This window comes from Salmo salar, chromosome 29, assembly GCF_965601325.2.
Source record: "Salmo salar chromosome 29, fSalSal1, whole genome shotgun sequence".
NCBI lineage: Eukaryota > Metazoa > Chordata > Actinopteri > Salmoniformes > Salmonidae > Salmo > Salmo salar.
This window is the reverse complement of record NC_138319.1, coordinates 32323686-32348473: the sequence shown is the minus strand read 5'-3', so window position 1 is coordinate 32348473 and position 24788 is coordinate 32323686. Positions and strand designations below refer to the sequence as shown.

Below are 24788 nucleotides of genomic sequence, written 5' to 3'. Positions count from 1 at the left end.
GTGTGTGTGTGTGTGTGTGTGTGTCAGTCAGTCAGTCTTTTTTTTCTTACTGTTCTTTTTTTAAATTGTTAATTTCACATGTTTATTATCAATTTCACTTGCTTTGGCAATGTAAACATATGTTCCCATGTCAATAAAGGCCATAAATTGAATTGACATTTAATTGATACTGACCGGCACAGACAAGAAGCAGGACCGAGTTTGGGAAAGCCAAAGTCTGTTGTTACCTACCTCAATGGCTGCAACAGCATCAACCGACACAGACAAGCGAGATGGTGGGCTTTAAGGGTAAGACGTTTAACGCTACTAATTCATACATTAAGGACATAACCAGCTATAGATTTGACTGTTTAATATAGTTTTTTTGTGTTGTTTTTCGGGAATTCTCTTTACCGACAACTTTCTTTGCTGTGTCTAGCCAAAACGGCGGATTAGTCTATGACTAGCTAGGGTGTTATGATAACACTGGTTGTTCGTAATGAAGGCATTGATTTGAATAGTTGATTGCTATTTGGTAACTCAGAAGCTATTTGATAGCCTTTACATGTAGACTACAGCGCTTGAGCAAAGGACGTAATGTATGCTTAGAATGGCATGCTAACCTTCAAGCCAACATCTACCGGTAGGTTTTTATTTATTTAATTAACTAGGTAGGCCAGTTGAGAACAAGTTCTCATTTACAACTGCGACCTGGCCAAGATAAAAGGTTTTTCCATCTCACAACCAAAATAAGAGCCTAAAAATGGGCCTGGTATAACCTACATGTATAAAGGTGCTCAATGTTGAACTATTTTTCAGACGTCCATGTCATCATCACAGGAAAAGATAAACGGTTTAGTTTGATATACTTTAAAAGCTTACAAACGGGGTTGCCAAACTATTTTATAATTTCTTTTAAAAAAAGCTTAAAATGTATGACTTTAACCTCAATTCTCAAAACTGTTTTTTTTTCTTCTCATAAGTGTATGTTGTAGTTTAGACCCTCATCTAAGGTGTGTGTTGTGCCTGCCATCGGTTGAAACACAACAAGCTCTTGAATACAGGGTAGGTGTCATTTTAATCATTGAAATAGATTTCATAAAATTGACCTATCCCTTCAAACCACTGCAGTTTAGCTGGTACCTGAAATTTAAATTGAACTGAAATGTTTACTTCTAATTACTACCACAAAGATGGCCGCCGATCCACCCACCGTCGAATGTCTTCTTCTATGGTGTCATAGCGGTCCGCAAACAATCTTTTAAGTGCATGCTGCCACCTACTGTGTTGGAATGTACGCTCAATCATGATCTGCCCAATTCTGTACTGTCATGAAAATAAAATTGTAAACCAAATGAATCCCAAACCAAATGAATCCCTAACTTCTACCTTCATTGTGTCTCTACCGATGGCAGGCACAGCACAAAAACCTCAGATGATATCAAATGGGGTCTAAGCTACAACATAGGCTAGGCAAATATGGAGAAAGAAAAAAAATCGGAGTTTACAGGTTTAGATAATTGACGTTTAATAGGTTAAAAATGTCCATTTTTATTAAACAACATTTTTAAATAGTTAAGCTTTAATATGTTTTCAATCTCAACCGTAATTTTTTTTCCAATGATGAAGACATGGATGTCTCATTGTATGGTGGGTATGCAAAATAGGTCAACTTTGAGCACCTATATTATCTTTGAGAACCTTTATCTATTTTGACATTGAGGTCCAAAAAGTCACTTTTTGAGCACTTCTACCAGAGGAGGTTGGTGGCACCTTTAATTTGGGAGGATGGGCTCGTGGTAATGGCTGGAGCGGAATAGGTGGAATGGTATCAAATACATCAAACAGAAGATTTCCATAGATTTCCCCTATATAGTCAACTATTTTATGCAGGTATTTATGCTATTTTATAGTGTTTGTTACTTGAGTACATTCAGCTTGTGATGTTGCAGACTGAGAATTTATAATAGAATTAGATAAAATACATTTCACATAAACCGACAAATGACATTGCGATATAAAGAAGACGAAACACCCCTTCCATTCCTTCCCGTACAGATGTGGAGGAGGCTCTACACTCCAATGGAGAGCTGATCCCTTGTAAGATCTATGGAAGGACCTTCTACACTACATTCCTGGGAAGACAAACACACAGATTTGTGTACAGATTCATGTTGCTTTCTCTGATGAGCCACAGCTGGTATACACCCCCCCCCCCCCCCCCCCCTTACCAAACACTGGTGAGGTTAAGTATCCATGTTTACAGCAGCTAAAAATATGGAGTCGGTGATGAAATAATGACCACTATCTGTGTTTTGTTGCCAGTTTCCACAGCAGTTGTCATCAGATGGAGGACCGAGGCAGCAGCTGCTAGTCATTCTGTTGCTGTATCGCTGAGTTGAGGTGTGACTCCCTCCACAGATTAATCAGGTGTGACTCCCTCCACAGATTAATCAGGTGTGACTCCCTTCACAGATTAATCAGGTGTGACTCCCTCCACAGATTAATCAGGTGTGACTCCCTCCACAGATTAATCAGGGATATTATGTACTGTTTCAACGTACACACACAAGCAGCTCTATTTTTGTGAAATTTCAGACTTTTTGGGGAGTAAAAACATTTGACCATTAAATTGTATTTTCCCTACACCTAACCATTACCTTAACACAAAACCCTCAACTTAACCCTTGAGCTTAAAATAGCATTTGAACAAATTCGGGACATTTAAAATAAGTCCTGACTTTTCAAAAAAGTTGTTGTTTTCCTACGTTGTCAAGATATTCAGGTGAATTTGTTTGTACACTGGGGCCCTGATAAGATAGGAAAACAAGTACATACACACACACACTATAGCAGTTGCATGCGTGTATTGAGGTTTAAACCTCCCTGCCCCTTTCCTTGTCCCCCTGTCGAAGAAACATACCCCCCCCCCATTTGTCAGCAAGCACCAGCTAAGACGAGGAAGGTGTTTGACTATGGCAAGCAGAGAGCTGAGGGAACAGAGATCGACATTTTCAAACCCGTCAAACCAAAGGTGAGACAAGACAACAGCACACGGTTCATAATAGGAGAACAGCTCCAATAACCATGCCAAAGCTTGCAGCAGACTGCTGTGGAAGGGACCTAGTGATGAATTGAATGAAGACAAAGACCCACTCTACTGTAATACAAGCCCACATTTATTAGCTAAATGTGAACGACACTATATATGCAAAAGTATGTGGACACCCCTTCAAATTAGTGGATTCTGTTATTTCAGCCACACCCATTGCTGACAGGTGTATAAAATCGAGAAAGAAAAAAATCGGAGTTTACAGGTTTTTAGATAATTGATGTTTAATAGGTTAAAAAAGTAATTTTTTTTATTAAACAACATTTTAAAATAGTTAAGCTTTAATATGTTGTCAGTCACAACCATAACATTTTTCCAATGATGAAGACATGGATGTCTCATTGTATGGTGGGTATGCTAAATAGGTCAACTTTGAGCACCTATATTATCTTTGAACCTTTATGTATTTTGGCAGTGAGGTCCAAAAAGTCACTTTTTGAGCACTTCTACCAGAGGAGGTTGGTGGCACCTTTAATTTGGGAGGATGGGCTCGTGGTAATGGCCGGAGCGGAATTGGTGGAATGGTATCAAACAGAAGATTTCCATGTATTTCCCCTATATAGTCAACTATTTTATGTAGTTAATCATGCTATCATATATTGTAAAATAAGCCTACATTTGTTAGCTAAATGTGACCTACACTATATATTTAAAAGTATGTGGACACCCATTCAAATTAGTGGATTTGGCTATTTCAGCCACACCTGTTGCTGACAGGTGTATAAAATCGAACACACAGCCATGCAATCTCCATAGACAGACATTGGCAGTATAGTGGCCTTACTGAACGTGGCACCGTCATAGGATGCCACCTTTCCAACAAGTCAGTTTGTCAAATGTCTGCCCTGCTAGAGATGCCCCAGGCAACTGTAAGTGCTGTTATTGTGAAGTGGAAACTTCTAGGAGTAACAACGGCTCAGCCGCTTAAGCGGTTGGCCACACGAGCTCACGGAACGGGACCGCAGAGTACTAAAGCGCGTAGCAGGTAAAAATCGTCTGTCCTCGGTTGCAACACTCACTACCGAGTTCCAAACTGCCTCTGGAAGCAACGTCTGCACAATTCAATATATATATATTTAAATGAATGAAATGTATGCAATGTAAGTCGCTCTGGATAAGAGCGTCTGCTAAATGACTAAAATGTAAATGTAATAACTGTTCGTCGGGAGCTTCATGAAATGGGTTTCCATGGCCGAGCAGCCGCACACAAGACTAAGATCACCATGCGCAATGCCAAACGTCGACTGGAGTGGTGTAAAGCTTGCTGCCATTGGACTCTGGAGCAGTGGAAATACGTTCTCTGGAATGATGAATCACGCTTTACCATCTGGCAGTCCGACGGAAGAATCTGGGTTTGGCGGATGCCAGGAGAACGCTATCTGCCTGAATGCATAGTGCCAACTGCAAATTTTGGTGGAGGAGGAATAATGATCTGGGGCTGTTTTTCATGGTTCAGGCCCCTTAGTTCCAGTGAAGGGAAATCTTAACACTACAGCATACAATGATGTTCTAGACGATACGGTGCTTCCAACTTTGTGGCAACAGTTTGGGGAAGGCCCTTTCCTGTTTCAGCATGACAATGCCTATGTGCACAAAGCGAGGTCCATACAGAAGTGATTTGTTGAGATCGGTGTGGAAGATCTTGACTGTCCTGCACAGATCCCTGACCTCAACCGCATCGAACACCTTTGGGATGAATTGAGCCAGGCCTAATCGCCCAACATCAGTGCACAACTTAATTAATACTCTTGTGGCTGAGTCCCCGCAGCAAAGGGGAGACCAACTCCATATTAATGCCCATGGTTTTGTTCGACGAGCAGGTGTTCACATACTTTTGGTCATTTAGTGTATCATAATTTCTGTTTCCAGATTTGTTATATACCTTAAACCACTTATGTATTTCAGTCAACTTCTACCACTGGGGCTGTGAAAGTAAGTTGAATAGTCTTTTTTATGTGTGGTTTTGAAAGACATCATTGCTGTGTGTATTAGCTAGAGTATTCAAACGTGTATTGGCCTAGCCCTTTGGGCACTGCAGAAGCATAATTAGTGTCAGAAGCATAATTAGAAACAGTAGCCTGACATCGGTAGTGCTGGCCTGTAGCCTGACATTGGTACCCTGGGCATTAACAGTGCCTTGATGCCAATTCAATACATGAACCTACAGGCCTGCACTACATATGGAAGAGATCATAACCATGAGAGGGAGACAAAGTATCTATCGTGTTGGAAAATCCTATGATCTCAGAATATCATATGACCAATTCAAGACTGTCGTCTGACAACTGCATGCACTAATCCACCGCTAAATTATCTCCCTATGTTTGAAATTAACTTTTTCAAACCAATCTATTTCGGAAACTGGAAATGTAATTCTGGTCTAAAGCTGTATGTGCTTGGGCCTTCCAGAGCAGAGCTTGGCTCCTAGCCCTGTCCCAGATCTGTTCTTTAGCTAAACTAGCTTGGTCCCAGATTTGTCTTTAGCTCAACTAGTCAGACTATTGCTTGTTGTGTAGACGGCAGTCCAATTGACAAGGAGTAGCTAGATGCCTAGACTATTATCCACTGCTTCTGCCTGAGTTTGCCACGCTGCCTGAGTTTGGCGCTCGTCACTTACTGTTGAACAGTGAAAGAAGGTTTGTTGTTTTGGGAAATTTTGAAGTCTATTGAGTTGAGTTACTAGCTAGCTACCTTTTTTTGAGTTTGAATCCTGCGATGTGATTGGCATCAGTTGCTGGGACTGTTATTATCTGTCCAGTGATCCTGCCCACCAAGGCCGGGTCTGAGGAGCAGTTTGTCGTAGCAGGTAACCTAGCTGCTACCTAGCTAGCTTGGTTTTCTTGAGGGCTTGAACGCAGCCCGCGATGCGGTTAGCCATTGTGGCTGGGACCGCGGATTGTGGCTGTCTAGATTCCTGCTGTTTGTTGTTATTTTCAATCTTCCTTGCGACCTGCCCTGTCTGGAACTGCGAGGAGTAACAGCGTAACCTCCGTTGTTACCATGACAAAGACCAAAGCCAGCGGGAGTAACGTTACCATTGAGGACAGTGGTGTCTCTGTCACAGGTGAAGGATCTTTTAAACTAACAAGAATTGCAGCATCTCTATAGGAGACCTGGGTGGAGTCTGAGGACAAAGTGAGAGAAATGATCTCAGAGAAACTGAAGCGGGACCACGGGATGATTGAGGTGGAGCGGGCCCACAGGACTGGAAAACCCACCACTGGCCCAGATGACAGGCCCAGGCCGATAGTGGTCAAGTTCCTGAGGTTCAAGGACAAGGTAGCTGTTCTGGAAAGAGCCAAGAACTTGAGAGGAACATATATCTTCCTCAATAAGGACTATCCTGAAGCTGAGCGCCAGAAGAGGAAAGAACTTATCCCAGCCAAGAAAGCTGCCAGAGCCCGTGGGGACTATGCTTACATCCAATATGACAGGCTCATTGTCCACCATCCCTCCCAAAAGTTTGGAAGGGCTGAGAGAGCCCATGGGTTCGTAGCATTGACCCCGCAGCGCTCACACACACACACACACACACACACACACACACACACTGATTAATGGAATGTATGTTTTTCTCTTGCTTTGTTTGCTCTTTTTTTGATAACAGTCAGTATCTAATATGCTTGCTAATGTATGTGATGTAAACAGAGAGGTCTACTTTCTTGGGGACCTGAATATTGACAGTCCACTCAAGAGGAAACTTCTCACTGTAACCATTGCCAGTAATCTGGTTCAGGTTATTAATCAACCTACCAGGGTGTTTACAAACACTACAGGAACAAGATCATCCACAGGTATTGATCACATTTTTACTAATGCTGTAGAACTTTGTTCTAAAGCTGTATCTGTACACATGCAGTGATCACATATAGTGACTATATCCAGGAAAGCCAAAGTTCCAACAGCTGGGCCTAAAATAGTATATAAAAGATCATACAAAAGAGTTTGCTGTGACTCTTATGTGGATGATGTTACAAAGATTTGTTGGTCTGATGTGATTAATGAGGAGCATCCAGACGCTGCACTTGATGAATTTATGAAATTGCTTCTTCCACAATTATTGATAAACGTGCACCTGTTAAGAAACCTTCCCTGTAGCTCAGTTGGTAGAGCATGGTGTTTGCAACGCCAGGGTTGTGGGTTCGATTCCCACGGGGGGCCAGCACAGGGGGAAAAAATGTATGAAATTTTATGAAATGTATGCATTCACTACTGTAAGTCGCTCTGGATAAGAGCGTCTGCTAAATGACTAAAATGTAAACTGACTGTTAGAACTGTTAAGGCTCCATGGATTGATGAGGAATTGAAAAACTGTATGGTTGAAAGAGATGGGGCAAAAGGAGTGGCTAATAAGTCTGGCTGCACATCTGACTTTCTGCAAATTGAGAAATGATGTGACTAAACAAAGAAAATAACTAAAAGAAGGATAAACTGTATTATGAAGCCAAGATCAATGATATGAAGAATTTTAAATGAAAGTATGGGCAGAAAGACAAGTTCAACTCCATCTTTCATTGAATCAGATTGTTTATTCATCACAAAACCATTTGATGTGGCCAATTATTTTGATGATTATTTAATTGTGGGCAAACTTAGGCAGGAAAGGTGAACAGTGAGCCATTGTATTCATGCATAAAAGAAAAACAAATAATGAAAGAAAAGCATTGAAAGTTGAATTTTGTAAAGTTAGTGTGGGAGACTTGGAAAAATTATTATTGATCAATATTGACAAACCTCCTGGCATTGACAACTTAGATGGAAAGCTACTGAGGATGGTAGCTGACTCTATATCCACTCCTATCTGTCATAACTTGTATCTGAGCCTAGAGGAAAGTCTTTGTCCTCAGGCCTGGAGGGAAGCCAAAGTAATTCCGCTACCCAATAGTGGTAAAGCGACCTTTACTGTTTCTAACAGCAGACCTATCAGCTTGCGTGTGTTTGACCAAATAGAATGCTATTTCTCTGTAAACAAATTAACAGACTTTCAGCATGCTTATAGAGAAGGGCACTCAACATGTACTGCGTTAACACATATTACTGATGATTGGTTGAAAGAAATTGATAAGGAGATTGTGGGAGCTGTACTGTTAGATTTCAGTGAGCCTTTGATATTATTGACCATAACTGGTTGTTCAGAATCGTGGATTCAGAGCTATCTTTCTAATAGAACTGAGTGTTTTATTTTAATTGAAGCTTCTCTAATGTCAAAGCCCATCTACTCTTTTCTATTTTTACCAATGACCTACCACTGGCAATAAACAAACAAAGCATGTGTCCATGTATGCTGATGACTTAACCATATACACATCAGCAACCACACCTAATGAAGTCACTGAAACCCTTAATAACCTGTTGCATCTAGGCGTTCCCCTAGCGGAATGTCTAGCCAATATCCAATGGAACAGCGTGGCGCGAAATACAAACACCTCAAATCCAATCATTTCAAATTTCTCAAACATACGACTATTTTACACCATTTTATAGATACACTTGTCCTTGATGTAACCACATTGTCCGATTTCAAAAAGGCTTTACAGCGAAAGCAAAACATTAGATTATGTTAGGAGAGTACATAGACAAAAATAATCACACAGCCATTTTCCAAGCAAGCATATATGTCACAAAAACCCAAAACACAGCTAAATGAAGCACTAACCTTTGATGATCTTCATCAGATGACACTTCCAGGACATTATGTTATACAATACATGTTTGTTTTGTTCAATCAAGTTCATATTTATATCCAAAACAGCTTTTTACATTGGCGTGGGATGTTCAGAACATGTATTCCCACCAAAAACTTCCAGTGAATTTACAAAATTACTCATCATAAACGTTGACAAAATACATAAATAATTTAAAGAATTATAGATACAGAACTCCTTTATGCAATCGCTATGTCAGATTTTAAAATAGCTTTTCGGCGAAAGCACATTTTTCAATATTCTGAGTACATAGCTCAGCCATCACAGCTAGCTATTTTGACACCTGCCAAGTTCGGGGCAAACTAAACTCAGAATTAGTATTAGGAAAATTGTATTACCTTTGCTGAGCTTCATCAGAATGCACTCCCAGGACTGCTACTTCCACAAGAAATGTTGTTTTTGTTCCAAATAATTCATAGTTATGTCCAAATACCTCCGTTTTGTTCGTGCGTTCAGGTCACTATCCAAAGGGTAACGCGCGAGCGCATTTCGAGACAAAAAAAGTCAAAATGTTCCATTACCGTACTTAGAAGCATGTCAAACGCTGTTTAAAATAAATTTTTATGGTATTTTTCTCGTAAAATAGCGATAATATTCCAACCGGACAATAGTGTATTCATTCAAGGAGGAAAAGAAAAAACAGCGTGCTCGCGTGAATGCTCATATCCAATCCCTTTGTCCTCAGTCAGACCACTGAGAAACTGAGCTACTATACTCTGCCCAGAGACAGGAGAAGGCTCAATCCGCTTTCTGAAGGCAGCCAATGGAAGCCTTAGAAAGTGCAACGTAACCCCACAGATACTGTAGTTCCGATAGAGAATCAAAAGAAGAACTACAATTCTCAGACAGTCCACTTCCTGCTTGGAATTTTCTCAGGTTTTTGCCTGCCATATGAGTTCTGTTGTACTCACAGACACCATTCAAACAGTTTTAGATACTTCAGAGTGTTCTATCCAAATCTACTAATAATATGCATATTCTGGGCAAGAGTAGTAACCAGTTTAAATCGGGTACATTTTTTTCATCCGGCTGTGAAAATACTGCCCCCTATCCTAAACAGGTTTTAACAAAGAGTTGCAGTCTGTTTTGGAATGGGTGGCCAGTAATAAACTGGTCCTGAACATCCATTATACCCCTTTAACCTCTTACATCTAGATGTTCCGCTAGCGGAACGCCTCGCCAATATCCAATGATAGGGCGTGGTGCAAATTACAAACCCCTCAAAAATCCCAAAACTTCAATTTTTCAAACATATTTTAAAGACAAGACTCTCCTTTATCTAACCACATATATCCAAATAGCTGCGTTCTGTTCTTGCGTTCAAGACACTATCCGAAGGGTGACGCGCCGGCGCATATCGTGACAAAAAAATTCAAAATATTCCATTACCGTACTTCGAAGCATGTCAAACGCTGTTTAAAATCAATTTTTATGCGATTTCTCATAAAATAGCGAATTTTTTTTTTTTTTTTTTCCCCTGCGTGTAACTTGTCAACAAGTATTTTCTTTAGTGTAGACATTCATTTTTTTATGATTTCATGACTTTGATAGTAGATCCCTGAATGGTCAAAAAACCTCTAGAAATAGAAGTATGTTTGTTTGTAGCACAATATCTTACAGCTAGGCCCCCTTTCACTCACTCATGTAACAAGCGGATAGGCTGAAAAAGAATCGAATCAACAATTACATAATATGCAATTATTTTGTAAATCATTGTTACGGATACAGGTAGTGTGTATCCTGTATGTGTATTTCTTTTCTCTCCTTCTCCTCACAGGTGGCAATCATCATTCCCCAATCAGAAGACACCTGCTCCTTTTTCATTACCCTATCACATCCCTTTCCCTTGGTTTAAAACCCCAGTCAATCTCTCTCTGTAAGCTCGATCTCTCTGTGTTAAATCTCTGTCTCAAGCTCTTGCTATCTCGCTCTCTCTCTCTTTGTATGCAGATCGCTCGTTTGTGTTGCCCATTACATGTCACATTTGTCCGGTACCTGTGAGTATTGTTTTGTGGTGCATGATTGTTTGTTTGTGGGAAAAGGGGATACCAAGACAAGTCGCCCATGGGCATACACTACCCGTAGGTAATTGTCTAAATACCCTAGTTAGAACTGGGCAGACCACCCACTGTATTTTTGGTTAGTTAGCTGTTATTGGAATAGACTAGCCTATCTTAAGGGTGTTTTTGGATTGTTTCTTTCCTTGGGTCCAGGTCAGCCCCTTTTCTCACACCCCCATTACCGTGTGTTTTAGAAATAAACCAATAGTGTTTGACGGTAAATTTAAGTTGTCTGTGGTTATTTGTTCTGTTTCTTTTTCACTATTATAATTTTCATGAGTTATGTTACGGGTCTCGTCTCCATCCCCCCTAGACTGCAGGGCCAAAGGGATCCGTAACAATCATTATAACCCAAATTAAACCTAGAGTGTGGTTTATATAGCCATGGGGGGGAATGAATCCTAGAGTGTGGTTTATATAGCCATGGGGGGAATGAAAATTTGTATATGTATTAGGTTGTGAAGATCTTAGATTACATGGAAGGAGACGTGTTCTGTCTCCTAGAGATGAACGTACTTTGGTGCGAAAAGTGCAAATCAATCCCAGAACAACGGCAAAGGACCTTGTGAAGATGCTGGAGGAAACAGGTACAAAAGTATCAATATTCACAGTAAAACGAGTCCTATATCAACATAACCTGAAAGGCCGCTCAACAAGGAAGAAGCCACTGCTCCAAAACCGTCATAAAAAAGCAAGACTACGGTTTGCAACTGCACACGGGGACAAAGATCGTACTTTTTGGAGAAATGTCCTCTTGTCTGATGAAACAAAAATAGAACTGTTTGGCCATAATGACCATCGTTATGTTTGGAGGAAAAAGGGGGAGGCTTGCAAGCTGAAGAACACCATCCCAACTGTGAAGCACGGGGGTGGCAGCATCATGTTGTGGGGGTGCTTTGCTGCAGGAGGGACTGGTGCACTTCACAAAATAGATGGCATCATGAGGAGGGAAAATTGTTCTGTCTAGCAACAGAGATGCATTGGCTTTTCAGTTGTGGAGGAGAAGACTCAGCCTAGGCGGAAGGGTTAAATATCAGTGCTTGTGTGAAATGTGTTTTGTCTGAATTACAGCTGTATCGACCCTTTGGGAAGAATTAAACTTGGTTAAGCTTCTATAGTGTCTGATTTATTTACTCAAATTTAGAACCTAAAATGATCCTGCTGTTTAATCAGCTTCTTGATATGCCACACCTGTCAGGTGGATGGATTATCTTGGCAATGGAGAAATGCTCACTAACAGGGATGTAAACAAATTAGTGCACACAATTTGAGAGAAATAAGCTTTTTGTGCATATGGCAAATTTCTGGGATATTTTAGCTCATGAAACATGGGACCAACACTTTACATGTTGCATTTTTTAAATTTTTGTTCAGTGTAGATTCAATGGTTGTATAGATGGGGCTCTGCTTTTTTGACACCTCACTCCACAAAGCAAGTCCTGCAGGCTCTAGTTGTATCTTATCTTGATCATGGTCCATTCTTGTGCTGCAAGGAAAGACCTGGTTAAGCTGCAGCTGGACCAGAACAGAGCGGCACGTCTTGCTCTTCATTGTAATTAGAGAGATAATATTAATACTATGCATACCAGTCTCTCTTGGCTGAGAGTTGAGGAAAGAATGGCTGCGTAATGTCTTGTTTTTATAAGAAACATTCATGTGTTGTGAATTCCAAATTGTCTGCATAGTCAACTGACACACACACTTACCCCACCAGACAAATTCAAGGAAACGTATGGTATTATACAGAGCCATGAGTGCATTGAACTCCCTTCCATCTTATATAGCGCAAGTGAACAGCAAACCTGGTTTCAAAAAACAAATAAAGCAACACCTCACGGCACAACGCCTCTACCCCATGTGACCTACTTCTTGTGTGTATGTACTGACATGTGACCTACTTGTGTGTGTATGTACTGACATGTATGTGGAGCTGATAGATGCAAACACACTGTTAATGTTTTTAAATGTATGTATTGTAAAGTATTTTGTCTGTAATGTCTTTTTTGTTATGTGTCGGACCCCAGTAAGAATAGCTGTCACCATTGGTGTTGGCTAATGGGGATCCTAATAAATCAAATCAAAGCTAGCCACGGTGCCTGACAGCTAACTGAGGTAGCCACGCTGCCTGACAGCTAACTGAGCTAGTCACGCTGCCTGACAGCTAACTGAGCTAGTCACGCTGCCTGACAGCTAACTGAGGTAGCCACGCTGCCTGACAGCTAACTGAGGTAGCCACGCTGCCTGACAGCTAACTGAGGTAGCCACGCTGCCTGACAGCTAACTGAGCTAGCCACGCTGCCTGACAGCTAACTGAGCTAGCCACGCTGCCTGACAGCTAACTGAGCTAGTCACGCTGCCTGACAGCTAACTGAGGTAGCCACGCTGCCTGACAGCTAACTGAGGTAGCCACGCTGCCTGACAGCTAACTGAGGTAGCCACGCTGCCTGACAGCTAACTGAGGTAGCCACGCTGCCTGACAGCTAACTGAGGTAGCCACGCTGCCTGACAGCTAACTGAGCTAGCCACGCTGCCTGACAGCTAACAGCTAACCCAAATTACACCCCATTTCCTATAGTGCAATACTTTTGGGACAGAACTAGGTGTGTTCTCCTGTAGTAACATTTTCATGGGAGAAATCAAATGTAGGTAGACTATGTGTAATAGGTAGGCATGCACTTTGGTACCTATAACATTAATTCAAATTTAGGAATCTAATTCACTGTCACTATTCTCCAGGGCTTGCAGGTGCTTAAACATTATGGTAAATGCAATGTTTTGGTACTGTCCTTTTAATGACCGTACTAAACCCGGAGCATGCAGATATCTAGAGGAGATAATGTGTTTTGAATTGGGACTGGTGAACTGCACTGCACTTTTAAAGGGAGTATCCACTTATTGGATGTGCATATACAGTGTAGTCTGTATTAAACCCAGTTTAATCACTGAGGGATACAAGCGTGTGATCTGAGCTGTAACCAGATATGAGGTGACTGCGAGTGTCATGTGACCAACCGTGAAGTGGTATGACGCCAAACCACTTCTGTCACTAGTGGTACATCTCAGAGTCCAGGAAGACCTAAAGCACTGTTATAGAGGACTTTACAATATATGCTGGCCAAATATATCAGCATCACAATCAGTGGACAAAACAGTTTCTTAGAAGCAATTGAGAGACTTTGCTCAGAGGATTCTTGGTGTTGCTCAAGGCTAAAAAAAACAACAGCCACCAACACTGACGGCACCACCTCGGACCTAGTTAGCCCTTCATCATTCTATACCAATGGGTCACTGAAGTGTGTGTGTTCCAGCCAGAGCCTTCCAAGAAGCAGTCCAACTGGTGTAGGAAACACGAGGACTTCATCGCCACCATCAGAGCTACCAAGGGCCTCACTCAGGTCAGGGAGGGGGGGGGGGGCTTTCCCCTACTCCACCCCCCTCCTACGTACCAGGTAACACCACCCTTATCTCCTCCTCCACCCCCCCCCCCCCCCCCCCCCCCACGTCCCAGTGACTGTGTTCCAGATTATATCCAGTGACTGTGTTGTTCCAGATTAATTCCAGTGACTGTGTTGTTCCAGATTAATTCCAGTGACTGTGTTGTTTCATATTAATTCCAGTGGCTGTGTTGTTTCATATTAATTCCAGTGACTGTTGTTTCATATTAATTCCAGTGACTGTGTTGTTTCATATTAATTCCAGTGGCTGTGTTGTTTCATATTAATTCCAGTGACTGTGTTGTTTCATATTAATTCCAGTGGCTGTGTTGTTTCATATTAATTCCAGTGGCTGTGTTGTTTCATATTAATTCCAGTGGCTGTGTTGTTTCCTATTAATTCCAGTGGCTGTGTTGTTTCATATTAATTCCAGTGACTGTGTTGTTTCATATTAATTCCAGTGGCTGTGTTGTTTCATATTAATTCCAGTGACTGTGTTGTTCCAGATTAATTCCAGTGACTGTGTTGTTTCATATTAATTCCAGTGACTGTGTTGTTTCATATTAATTCCAGTGACTGTGTTGTTTCATATTAATTCCAGTGACTGTGTTGTTTCATATTAATTCCAGTGGCTGTGTTGTTTCATATGAATTCCAGTGGCTGTGTTGTTTCATATGAATTCCAGTGGCTGTGTTGTTTCATATTAATTCCAGTGGCTGTGTTGTTTCATATTAATTCCAGTGGCTGTGTTGTTTCAGATTAATTCCAGTGGCTGTGTTGTTTCAGATTATATCCAGTGGCTGTGTTGTTTCAGATTATATCCAGTGGCTGTGTTGTTTCAGATTATATCCAGTGGCTGTGTTGTTTCAGATTATATCCAGTGGCTGTGTTGTTTCAGATTATATCCAGTGACTATGTGATTGTGTTGTTTCAGATTCCATCCGGTGACTATGTGATCAAATAAAATGGTATTTGTCACATGCGTTGTAAAAAACAGGTGTACATATACAGTGAAATACACTCTTACAGGCGATTTCCAACACTGCAAAGCGAGAAGAAATAATAAAAAAATAAAATCACAAGGAATAAATACGCAATGAGTAACGAAAACTTGGCTATATACACGGGGTAACAGTACCGAGTAAATGTGCTGGGGTACGAGGTAATTGAGGTAGATATGTACATGTACAGTGCATTCAGAAAGTATTCAGACCCCTTGACTTTTTCCACATTTTGTTACGTTACAGCCTTATTCTAAAATGGATGAAATAAAAAAATCCTCAGCAATCTACACACAATACCCCATAATGACAAAGCGAAAACAGGTTTGTAAAAAGTTCTGAAAATGTATTAAAATAAATAACAGAAATACCTTACTTTCATAACCATTCAGACCCTTTGCTATGAGATGCGAAATTGAGCTCAGGTGCATCCTGTTTCCATTGATCATCCTTGAGATGTTTATACAACTTGATTGGAGTCCACCTGTGGTAAATTCAGTTGATTGGACATGATTTGGAAAGGCACACCTGTCTATATAAGGTCCCACAGTTGACAGTGCATGTCAGAGCAAAAATCAAGCTATGAGGTTGAAGGAATTGTTTGTAGAGCGCCGAGACAGGATTGTTTCGAGGCACAGATCTGGGGAAGGGTACCAAAACAATTCTGCAGCATTGAAGGTCCCCAAGAACACAGTGGCCTGTTGCATTCTTAAATGGAAGAAGTTTGGAACCACCAAGAATCTTCCTAGAGCTGGTTCCCGGCACAAACTGAGCAATCAGGGGAGAAAGGCCTTGGTCAGGGAGGTGACCAAGAACCCTATGGTCACTGACAGAGCTCCAGAGTTCCTCTGTGGAGATGGGAGAACCTTCCAGAAGGACAACCATCTTTGCAACACTCCACCGATCAGGCCTTTATGGTAGAGTGGCCAGATGGAAGCCACTCCTCAGTAAAAGGCCGTTGTCACCTTGGCTGCTGTAGGTTCATTCACCTCAGTCCACCAACAAACACATAGCCTATTAGCTTTACAATTGTAATGTTTTACCCCTGAAAGAGGGGGAAAATGATTCACACTGACACTTAGCATTAGCGATAAAACAAGTGTTTTGCCTTTCAATGTAGGTTTATAGGAGGCCTAGGCCCATGTGGAGATCTTCATATTGATTGGTAACTTGTTTCGTAAGATTAGTACAGATTTTCTCATGGGACCCCCAACCCCAAGAGCAAATGTACTAACTGATAAAGGAATTCTATATCTTGATGATAATAATCAATACTCAATACGCCTTGACTAATGCCCAAGGTTTGTAAGACAATGGGTTAAATAATTAGGCAAGGACTCAGCTTTCTGCAAAAGGTTTCTGTAGCTTTATTCAGAGAACGTTCTGAGGTCAGGATAACAAAACAGTCATTTTATAGTTCTTGCTTACTTACGCACATGCATTTACACACAAACTGTTGGTGAACTGCCTCTCCACTTTGACTCCCCACACTGTTTATCACTATCCAGCTCAGCCTGTTCCTTTCCTTCAAGGTTAGGAACTCTTTGAAGTTTTTACTCCCTTTACCATCTGGTTCCTGTTCCCATGGGCACACTAAATACTCACACACATTTCTTTCCCTCTACAGCCTCTACTAGATTTTCTGGGACTAATCGGACTAATCGATCACTACATTGATCATTACATTGATTATTCATTAACCATGCTGTATGACTAATAATTCATCATGGTTTATTGATTCATTTACCTTTATTAGATAATTCTCTTATCACTAACCTCTCTCTTTCTCTGCTTGCTTCCTCTCTCTGTCTCCACTGCTTCCTCCTGTATGCATTGCAGCTTGCCTCAGCCTCACCACTGAGCGCTGTATAGCAAAGTTAGTCTGAGAACTGTGTGATTATGTTGTCTCAGATTATGTCCAGTGTCCATCCTGCCAGCGGCGGTTCAGTGAGAATGCAGCAGACACATTAAATTATGTAAGGAGCTGCACTGACGCATGGGTATGAGTGTTTAACGGTTCTTTTAAGTGTGTGAGCCATACACAGGGAGTGTGTTGCACAGCATAGAACAGTGTGGGTGTGCGCACACATGCACTCTCCACAGTTCAAGCCTCCTGCTCCTGTGAAGAAGGCCAACTCTCCTGCTGTGTCCTACTCTTCCTCCTGTTTACCCCAGAGATCTGGCCTGGCCCAGCACTCGGGTAACACACACATTTAACACACACTGACTGAAACTAACACTGGAGCTTGTACTCTGTAGTACTGTACTAAACTAATATGAGCTAGTACTCTGTAGTACTAAACTAATATGAGCTAGTACTCTGTAGTACTAAACTAATGGGAGCTAGTACTCTGTAGTACTAAACTAATGTGAGCTAGTACTCTGTAGTACTAAACTAATATGAGCTAGTACTCTGTAGTACTAAACTAATATGAGCTAGTACTCTGTAGTACTAAACTAACGCTGGAGCTAGCACTCTGTAGTACTAAACTAACACTGGAGCTAGCACTCTGTAGTACTAAACTAACGCTGGAGCTAGCACTCTGTAGTACTAAACTAACACTGGAGCTAGCACTCTGTAGTACTAAACTAACGCTGGAGCTAGCACTCTGTAGTACTAAACTAACGCTAGAGCTAGTACTCTGTAGTACTAAACTAACGCTGGAGCTAGTACTCTGTAGTACTAAAGTAATAGGAGCTAGTACTCTGTAGTACTTAACTAACACTGGAGCTAGCACTCTGTAGTACTAAACTAACACTGGAGCTAGCACTCTGTAGTACTAAACTAACGCTAGAGCTAGTACTCTGTAGTACTAAACTAATAGGAGCTAGTACTCTGTAGTACTTAACTAACACTGGAGCTAGCACTCTGTAGTACTAAACTAACACTGGAGCTAGTACTCTGTAGTACTAAACTAACGCTGGAGCTAGCACTCTGTAGTACTAGACTAACACTGGAGCTAGTACTCTGTAGTACTAAACTAATGCTGGAGCTAGCACTCTGTAGTACTAAACTAATGCTGGAGCTAGCACTCTGTAGTACTAGACTAACACTGGAGCTAGCACTCTGTAGTACTAAACTAACACTGGAGCTAGCACTCTGTAGTACTAAACTAACGCTGGAGCTAGCACTCTGTAGTACTAAACTAACGCTGGAGCTAGCACTGTAGTACTAAACTAACGCTAGAGCTAGTACTCTGTAGTACTAGACTAACACTGGAGCTAGTACTCTGTAGTACTAAACTAATAGGAGCTAGTACTCTGTAGTACTTAACTAAGACTGGAGCTAGCACTCTGTAGTACTAAACTAACACTGGAGCTAGCCCTCTGTAGTACTAAACTAACACTGGAGCTAGCACTCTGTAGTACTAAACTAACGCTGGAGCTAGCACTCTGTAGTACTAAACTAACGCTAGAGCTAGTACTCTGTAGTACTAAACTAACGCTGGAGCTAGTACTCTGTAGTACTAAAGTAATAGGAGCTAGTACTCTGTAGTACTTAACTAACACTGGAGCTAGCACTCTGTAGTACTAAACTAACACTGGAGCTAGCACTCTGTAGTACTAAACTAACGCTAGAGCTAGTACTCTGTAGTACTAAACTAATAGGAGCTAGTACTCTGTAGTACTTAACTAACACTGGAGCTAGCACTCTGTAGTACTAAACTAACACTGGAGCTAGTACTCTGTAGTACTAAACTAACGCTGGAGCTAGCACTCTGTAGTACTAGACTAACACTGGAGCTAGTACTCTGTAGTACTAAACTAATGCTGGAGCTAGCACTCTGTAGTACTAAACTAATGCTGGAGCTAGCACTCTGTAGTACTAGACTAACACTGGAGCTAGCACTCTGTAGTACTAAACTAACACTGGAGCTAGCACTCTGTAGTACTAAACTAACGCTGGAGCTAGCACTCTGTAGTACTAAACTAACGCTGGAGCTAGCACTGTAGTACTAGACTAACACAACCTCTTGGGCTGTGCAGCCATCAGCCATTCAGATACAACGTCACTGAACTAAAGCCACTTTGCTGGAGAGAAAGGACTGTCATGTTTTTGTCTACACCCTGTATTCCTCTCCCCTCTTCGCGTCCTCTCACCTCCTCTCTCCACTCATCCTCTCTCCACTCCTCCTCACATCCTCTCTCTGCCTTTCCTCTCTCTCCTCATCTCCTCTCGGCTTTCCTCCCCTCGTCTCCTCAAATCAAATTTTATTTGTCACATACACGTGGTTAGCAGATGTTAATGCGAGTGTAGCGAAATGCTTGTGCTTCTAGTTCCGACCATGCAGTAATATCTAACAAGTTATCCTCCTGTCTCCTCTCCACTCTCCTACTTTCCTGTCCTCATCCCCCCTCTTCTCTCCTCTCTCCCCTGATCTCCTCCCCTCTTCTCCGCTCTCCTCATCTCCCTTCCTCTCTCTGCTCTCCTCATCTCCCTTCCTCTCTCTGCTCTCCTCATCTCCCTTCCGCTCTCTGCTCTCCTCATCTCCCTTCCGCTCTCCTCATCTCCCTTCCTCTCTCTGCTCTCCTCATCTCCCTTCCTCTCTCTGCTCTCCTCATCTCCCTTCCTCTCTCTGCTCTCCTCATCTCCCTTCCTCTCTCTGCTCTCCTCATCTCCCTTCCTCCCTTCCGCTCTCCTCATCTCCCTTCCTATCTCCTCATCTCCCTTCCTCTCTCCGCTCTCCTCATCTCCCTTCCTCTCTCCGCTCTCCTCATCTCCCTTCCGCTCTCCTCATCTCTCTTCCTCTCTCCGCTCTCCTCATCTCCCTTCCTCTCTCCGCTCTCCTCATCTCCCCTTCCGCTCTCCTCATCTCCCCTTCCGCTCTCCGCTCTCCTCATCTCCCTTCCGCTCTCCGCTCTCCTCATCTCCCTTCCGCTCTCCTCATCTCCCTTCCTCTCTCCGCTCTCCGCATCTCCCTTCCTCTCTCCTCATCTCCCTTCCTCTCTCCGCATCTCCCTTCCTCTCTCCCTCTCCGCATCTCCCTTCCGCTCTCCTCATCTCCCTTCCTCTCTCCGCTCTCCTCATCTCCCTTCCGCTCTCCGCATCTCCCTTCCTCTCTCCGCATCTCCCTTCCTCTCTCCGCTCTCCTCATCTCCCTTCCTCTCTCCGCTCTCCTCATCTCCCTTCCGCTCTCATCTCCCTTCCGCTCTCTGCTCATCTCTCTGCTCATCTCCCTTCCGCTCTCTGCTCATCTCTCTGCTCATCTCCCTTCCGCTCTCCTCATCTCCCTTCCTCTCTCTGCACCTCCTTTCTGTGCACCTCCTCTCCTGTCCTCATCCCCCCTCTCCTCCTTCCTCTCCTCTATTCTCCTTTTCTCTCTCCTCCCCTCCCTATAGGGATCCCATCCATTAAGGTTACATCTGCAGGATCAGTGAGGAGCACCCCTTCTGGTTACTCTCCGAACTGCACTGCTGCGTCGGGCCTGACTAGTCCTCCTTTAGGGTTAGTACACACACACACACACATATAATGTACATACCATGAGTGTGCGCGTGCACACACACACACAATGTACATACCATGCGCGCGCACACACACACACACACAATGCACATACCATGCGCGCGCACACACACATACGCACACGTCAATAAATCCTGTCAATATGTAACACAATATTAATGTAAGACCACCAGTAAAAACTATTCCCTATTCCTTCTTTCGCTTTCATTCCTTCTCCTTTCATTCTGTCCCTCCTCCTTTCTCCTCCTCTCAGTGTTGGAGGTAAGACCCGTCCAGTAGGTTCCTACGGCTCTGTGAAGACCTGTCTGTCAGCAGGGGGACTCAACAACAGGGAAGCAGACAGCTCCAACTCCAGGTAGGAAAGGGCCTGTCTGAGTGACTGGGAGTGTATTGTGTGTGATGACGTTAGACAACTCCAAGTCTGGAGAATGAATACTGATCTCTTGTAGTATTGCTCAGCATAATTAAACCTCTGCAGTGGTTGCCCTCTCTCTCGCTCTCTTTGCCTTTCTCCACTTCAGGAACGATGCTAAACGCGACAACGATGTGGATAATGGTGGAATGATGACAATGTTTTGCCATGAGTGTGTATCCAAGTACCCTGTAGACTGGGCCAAGTTCTGTTGTGAGTGTGGATCCAAGTACACTTTAGACTGGGCCAAGTTCTAATGAGAGGAGAAATAGAAGGGAGGAGGAGAATAGGAGAAAAGAGAAGTGGAGAGGAGAAAAATAGGAAATGAAATTGAAGGGTGGTAGTTTACTGGAACCCTGGGCTATATTGGTGTTATGACACATACCGTTACCTAGCTAAAATAGCACATGGCCTGCCAGACATTTTTGGGGGATCCTAACATCAGTCAATTTGGCATCAGTTGCCATAACTTTTTATGACATTATTAGGACAGGGTTATGTTGGCTTAATTTCCACTATAAACATGAGCCCATCCAGTCCCTATGAACCATGGTCTATAAACCCTCTCCAATGCAACTCACCCTCTCATCCCATTCAGTCACTCTCTACCGTATTCAATGTGTTACTATTGAAGCGCAATATGATTGACTACTGATTTTTTTTTAAATAAAAAATGTTTTAAATAGTTTCATAATTTTATAATGAAGCTGAATGGAATGTGTCATTTGTGCTAAGGGGACGCATTATTTTCATTGGGTCATGAGTAGAATGAACTGTTAAGTATTTGGCAAATACATTATTTTCACTGGGACCAATGTGAGGCCATTGCTGTTAAATAGTTGTGGTACAGGTCAGGGTTTTAAAGTCCACCATTTCAATACGATACAACATATACAATACCAAGCTTTGAAATGGACCATAATTCATACCCTGATATTTCCACATACAGTTGAAGTCGGAAGTTTACATACACTTAGGTTGGAGTCATTAAAACTAGTTTTTCAACCACTCCACAAATGTATTGTTATTAACAAACTATAATTTTGTCAAGTCGGTTAGGAGATCTACTTTGTGCATGACACAAGTAATTTTTTCCAACAATTGTTTACAGACAGATTATTTCACTGTATCACAATTCCAGTGGGTCAGAAGTTTACATACACTAAGTTGACTGTGCCTTTAAACAGCTTGGAAAATTACAGAAAATGAAGTCATGGCTTTAGAAGCTTCTGATAGGCTAATTGACGTAATTTGTGTCAATTGGAGGTGTACCTGTGGATGTATTTCAAGGCCTACCTTCAAACATCCTGTGGCGTTCTGCATTAGCATCGAATAGCCCCCGCGATATGCAACTTTTCAGGGAAGTTAGGAACAAATATACACAGGCAGTTAGAAAAGCGAAAGCCAGCTTTTTCAAACAGAAATTTGCATCCTGTAGTACTAACTCAAAAAAGTTCTGGGACACTAAAGTCCATGGAGAATAAGAGCACCTCCTCCTGCTCTGAGGCTAGGAAACACTGTTACCACCGATAAATCTACTATAATTGAGAATTTCAATAAGCATTTCTCTACGGCTGGCCATGCTTTCCACCTGGCTACCACTACCCCGGTCAACTGCCCGGCACACTCCACAGCAACCCGCCAAAGCCCCCACCATTTCTCCTTCACCCAAATCCAGATAGCTGATGTCCTGAAAGAGCTGCAAAATCTGGACCCATACAAATCAGCCGGGCTAGACAATCTGAACCCTCTCTTTCTAAAATTATCTGCCGAAATTGTTGCAACTCCTATTACTAGCCTGTTCAACCTCTCTTTCGTATTGTCTGAGATTCCCAAAGATTGGAAAGCTGCCGTGGTCATCCCCCTCTTCAAAGGGGGAGACACTCTAGACCCAAACTGCTACAGACATATCTATCCTACCTTGTCTTTCTAAGGTCTTCGAAAGCCAAGTTAACAAACAGATTACCGACCATTTCGAATCCCACCGTACCTTCTCCGCTACGCAATCTGGTTTCAGAGCTGGTCATGGGTGCACCTCAGCCACGCACAAGGTCCTAAACGACATCATAACCGCCATCGATAAGAAACAATACTGTGCAGCCATCTTCATCGACCTGGCCAAGGCTTTCGACTCTGTCAATCACCACATTCTTATCGGCAGACTCGACAGCCTTGGTTTCTCAAATGATTGCCTCGCCTGGTTTACCAACTACTTCTCTGATAGAGTTCAGTGTGTCAAATCGGAGGGCCTGTTGTCCAGACCTCTGGCAGTCTATGGGGGTGCCACAGGTTCAATTCTCGGGCCGACTCTCTTCTCTGTATACATCAATGATGTTGCTCTTGCTGCTGGTGAGTCTCTGATCCACCTCTATGCAGACCACACCATTCTGTATACTTCTGGCCCCTCTTTGGACACTGTGTTAACTAACCTCCAGACGAGCTTCAATGCCATACAACTCTCCTTGCGTGGCCTCCAACTGCTCTTAAACGCAGGTAAAACTAAATGCATGCTTTTCAATCGATCACTGCTCGCCCGTCCAGCATCACTACTCTGGACGGCTCTGACTGAGAATACGTGGACAACTACAAATACCTGGGTGTCTGGTTAGACTGTAAACTCTCCTTCCAGGCTCACATTAAGCATCTCCAATCCGAAATTAAATCTAGAATCGGCTTCCTATATCGCAACAAAGCATCCTTCACTCATGCTGCCAAACATACCCTTGTAAAACTGACCATCCTACCGATCCTCGACTTTGGTGATGTCATCTATAAAATAGCCTCCAACACTCTACTCAACAAACTGGATGCAGTACATCACAGTGCCATCCGTTTTGTTACCAAAGCGCCATACACTACCCACCATTGCGACCTGTACGCTCTCGTTGGTTGGCCCTCGCTTCATACACGTCGCCAAACCCACTGGCTACAGGTTATCTACAAGTCTCTGCTAGGTAAAGCCCCGCCTTATCTCAGCTCACTGGTCACCATAGCAGCACCCACCCGTAGCACGCGCTCCTGCAGGTATATCTCACTGGTCACCCCCAAAGCCAATTCCTCCTTTGGTTGTCTTTCCTTCCAGTTCTCTGCTGCCAATGACTGGAACGAACTGCAAAAATCTCTGAAGCTGGAGACTCATAGCTCCCTCACTAGCTTTAAGCACCAGCTGTCAGAGCAGCTCACAGATCACTGCACCTGTACATAGCCCATCTGTAAACAGCCCATCTATCTACCTACCTCATCCCCATACTGTATTTATTTATTTATCTTGCTCCTTTGCACCCCAGTATCTCTACTTGCACATTCATCTTTTGCACATCTACCATTCCAGTGTTTAATTGCTATATTGTAATTAATTTGCCACCATGGCCTATTTATTGTCTTAACTTACCTCAGTTACACTCATTGTATATTGACTTTTTGTTTTCTTTTGTTCTACAGTATTATTGACTGTATGTTTTGTTTATTCCATGTGTAACTACAGTGGATATAAAAAGTCTACACACCCCTGTTAAAATGCCAGGTTTTGTGATGTAAAAGAATGAGACAAAGATAAATCATGTCAGAACTTTTTCTTGTTAATGTGACCTATAATGTGAACAATTCAATTGAAAAACA

The 24788-nt window shown here is 42.5% G+C and overlaps 1 pseudogene; it reads left to right on the top strand.

Annotated features, from left to right (window-relative positions):
• The first annotated feature begins 272 nt into the window (after nt 1–272).
• Nucleotides 273–21427, top strand: LOC106590588 (zinc finger C2HC domain-containing protein 1A-like; annotated as a pseudogene).
• Nucleotides 21428–24788: the final 3361 nt, after the last annotated feature.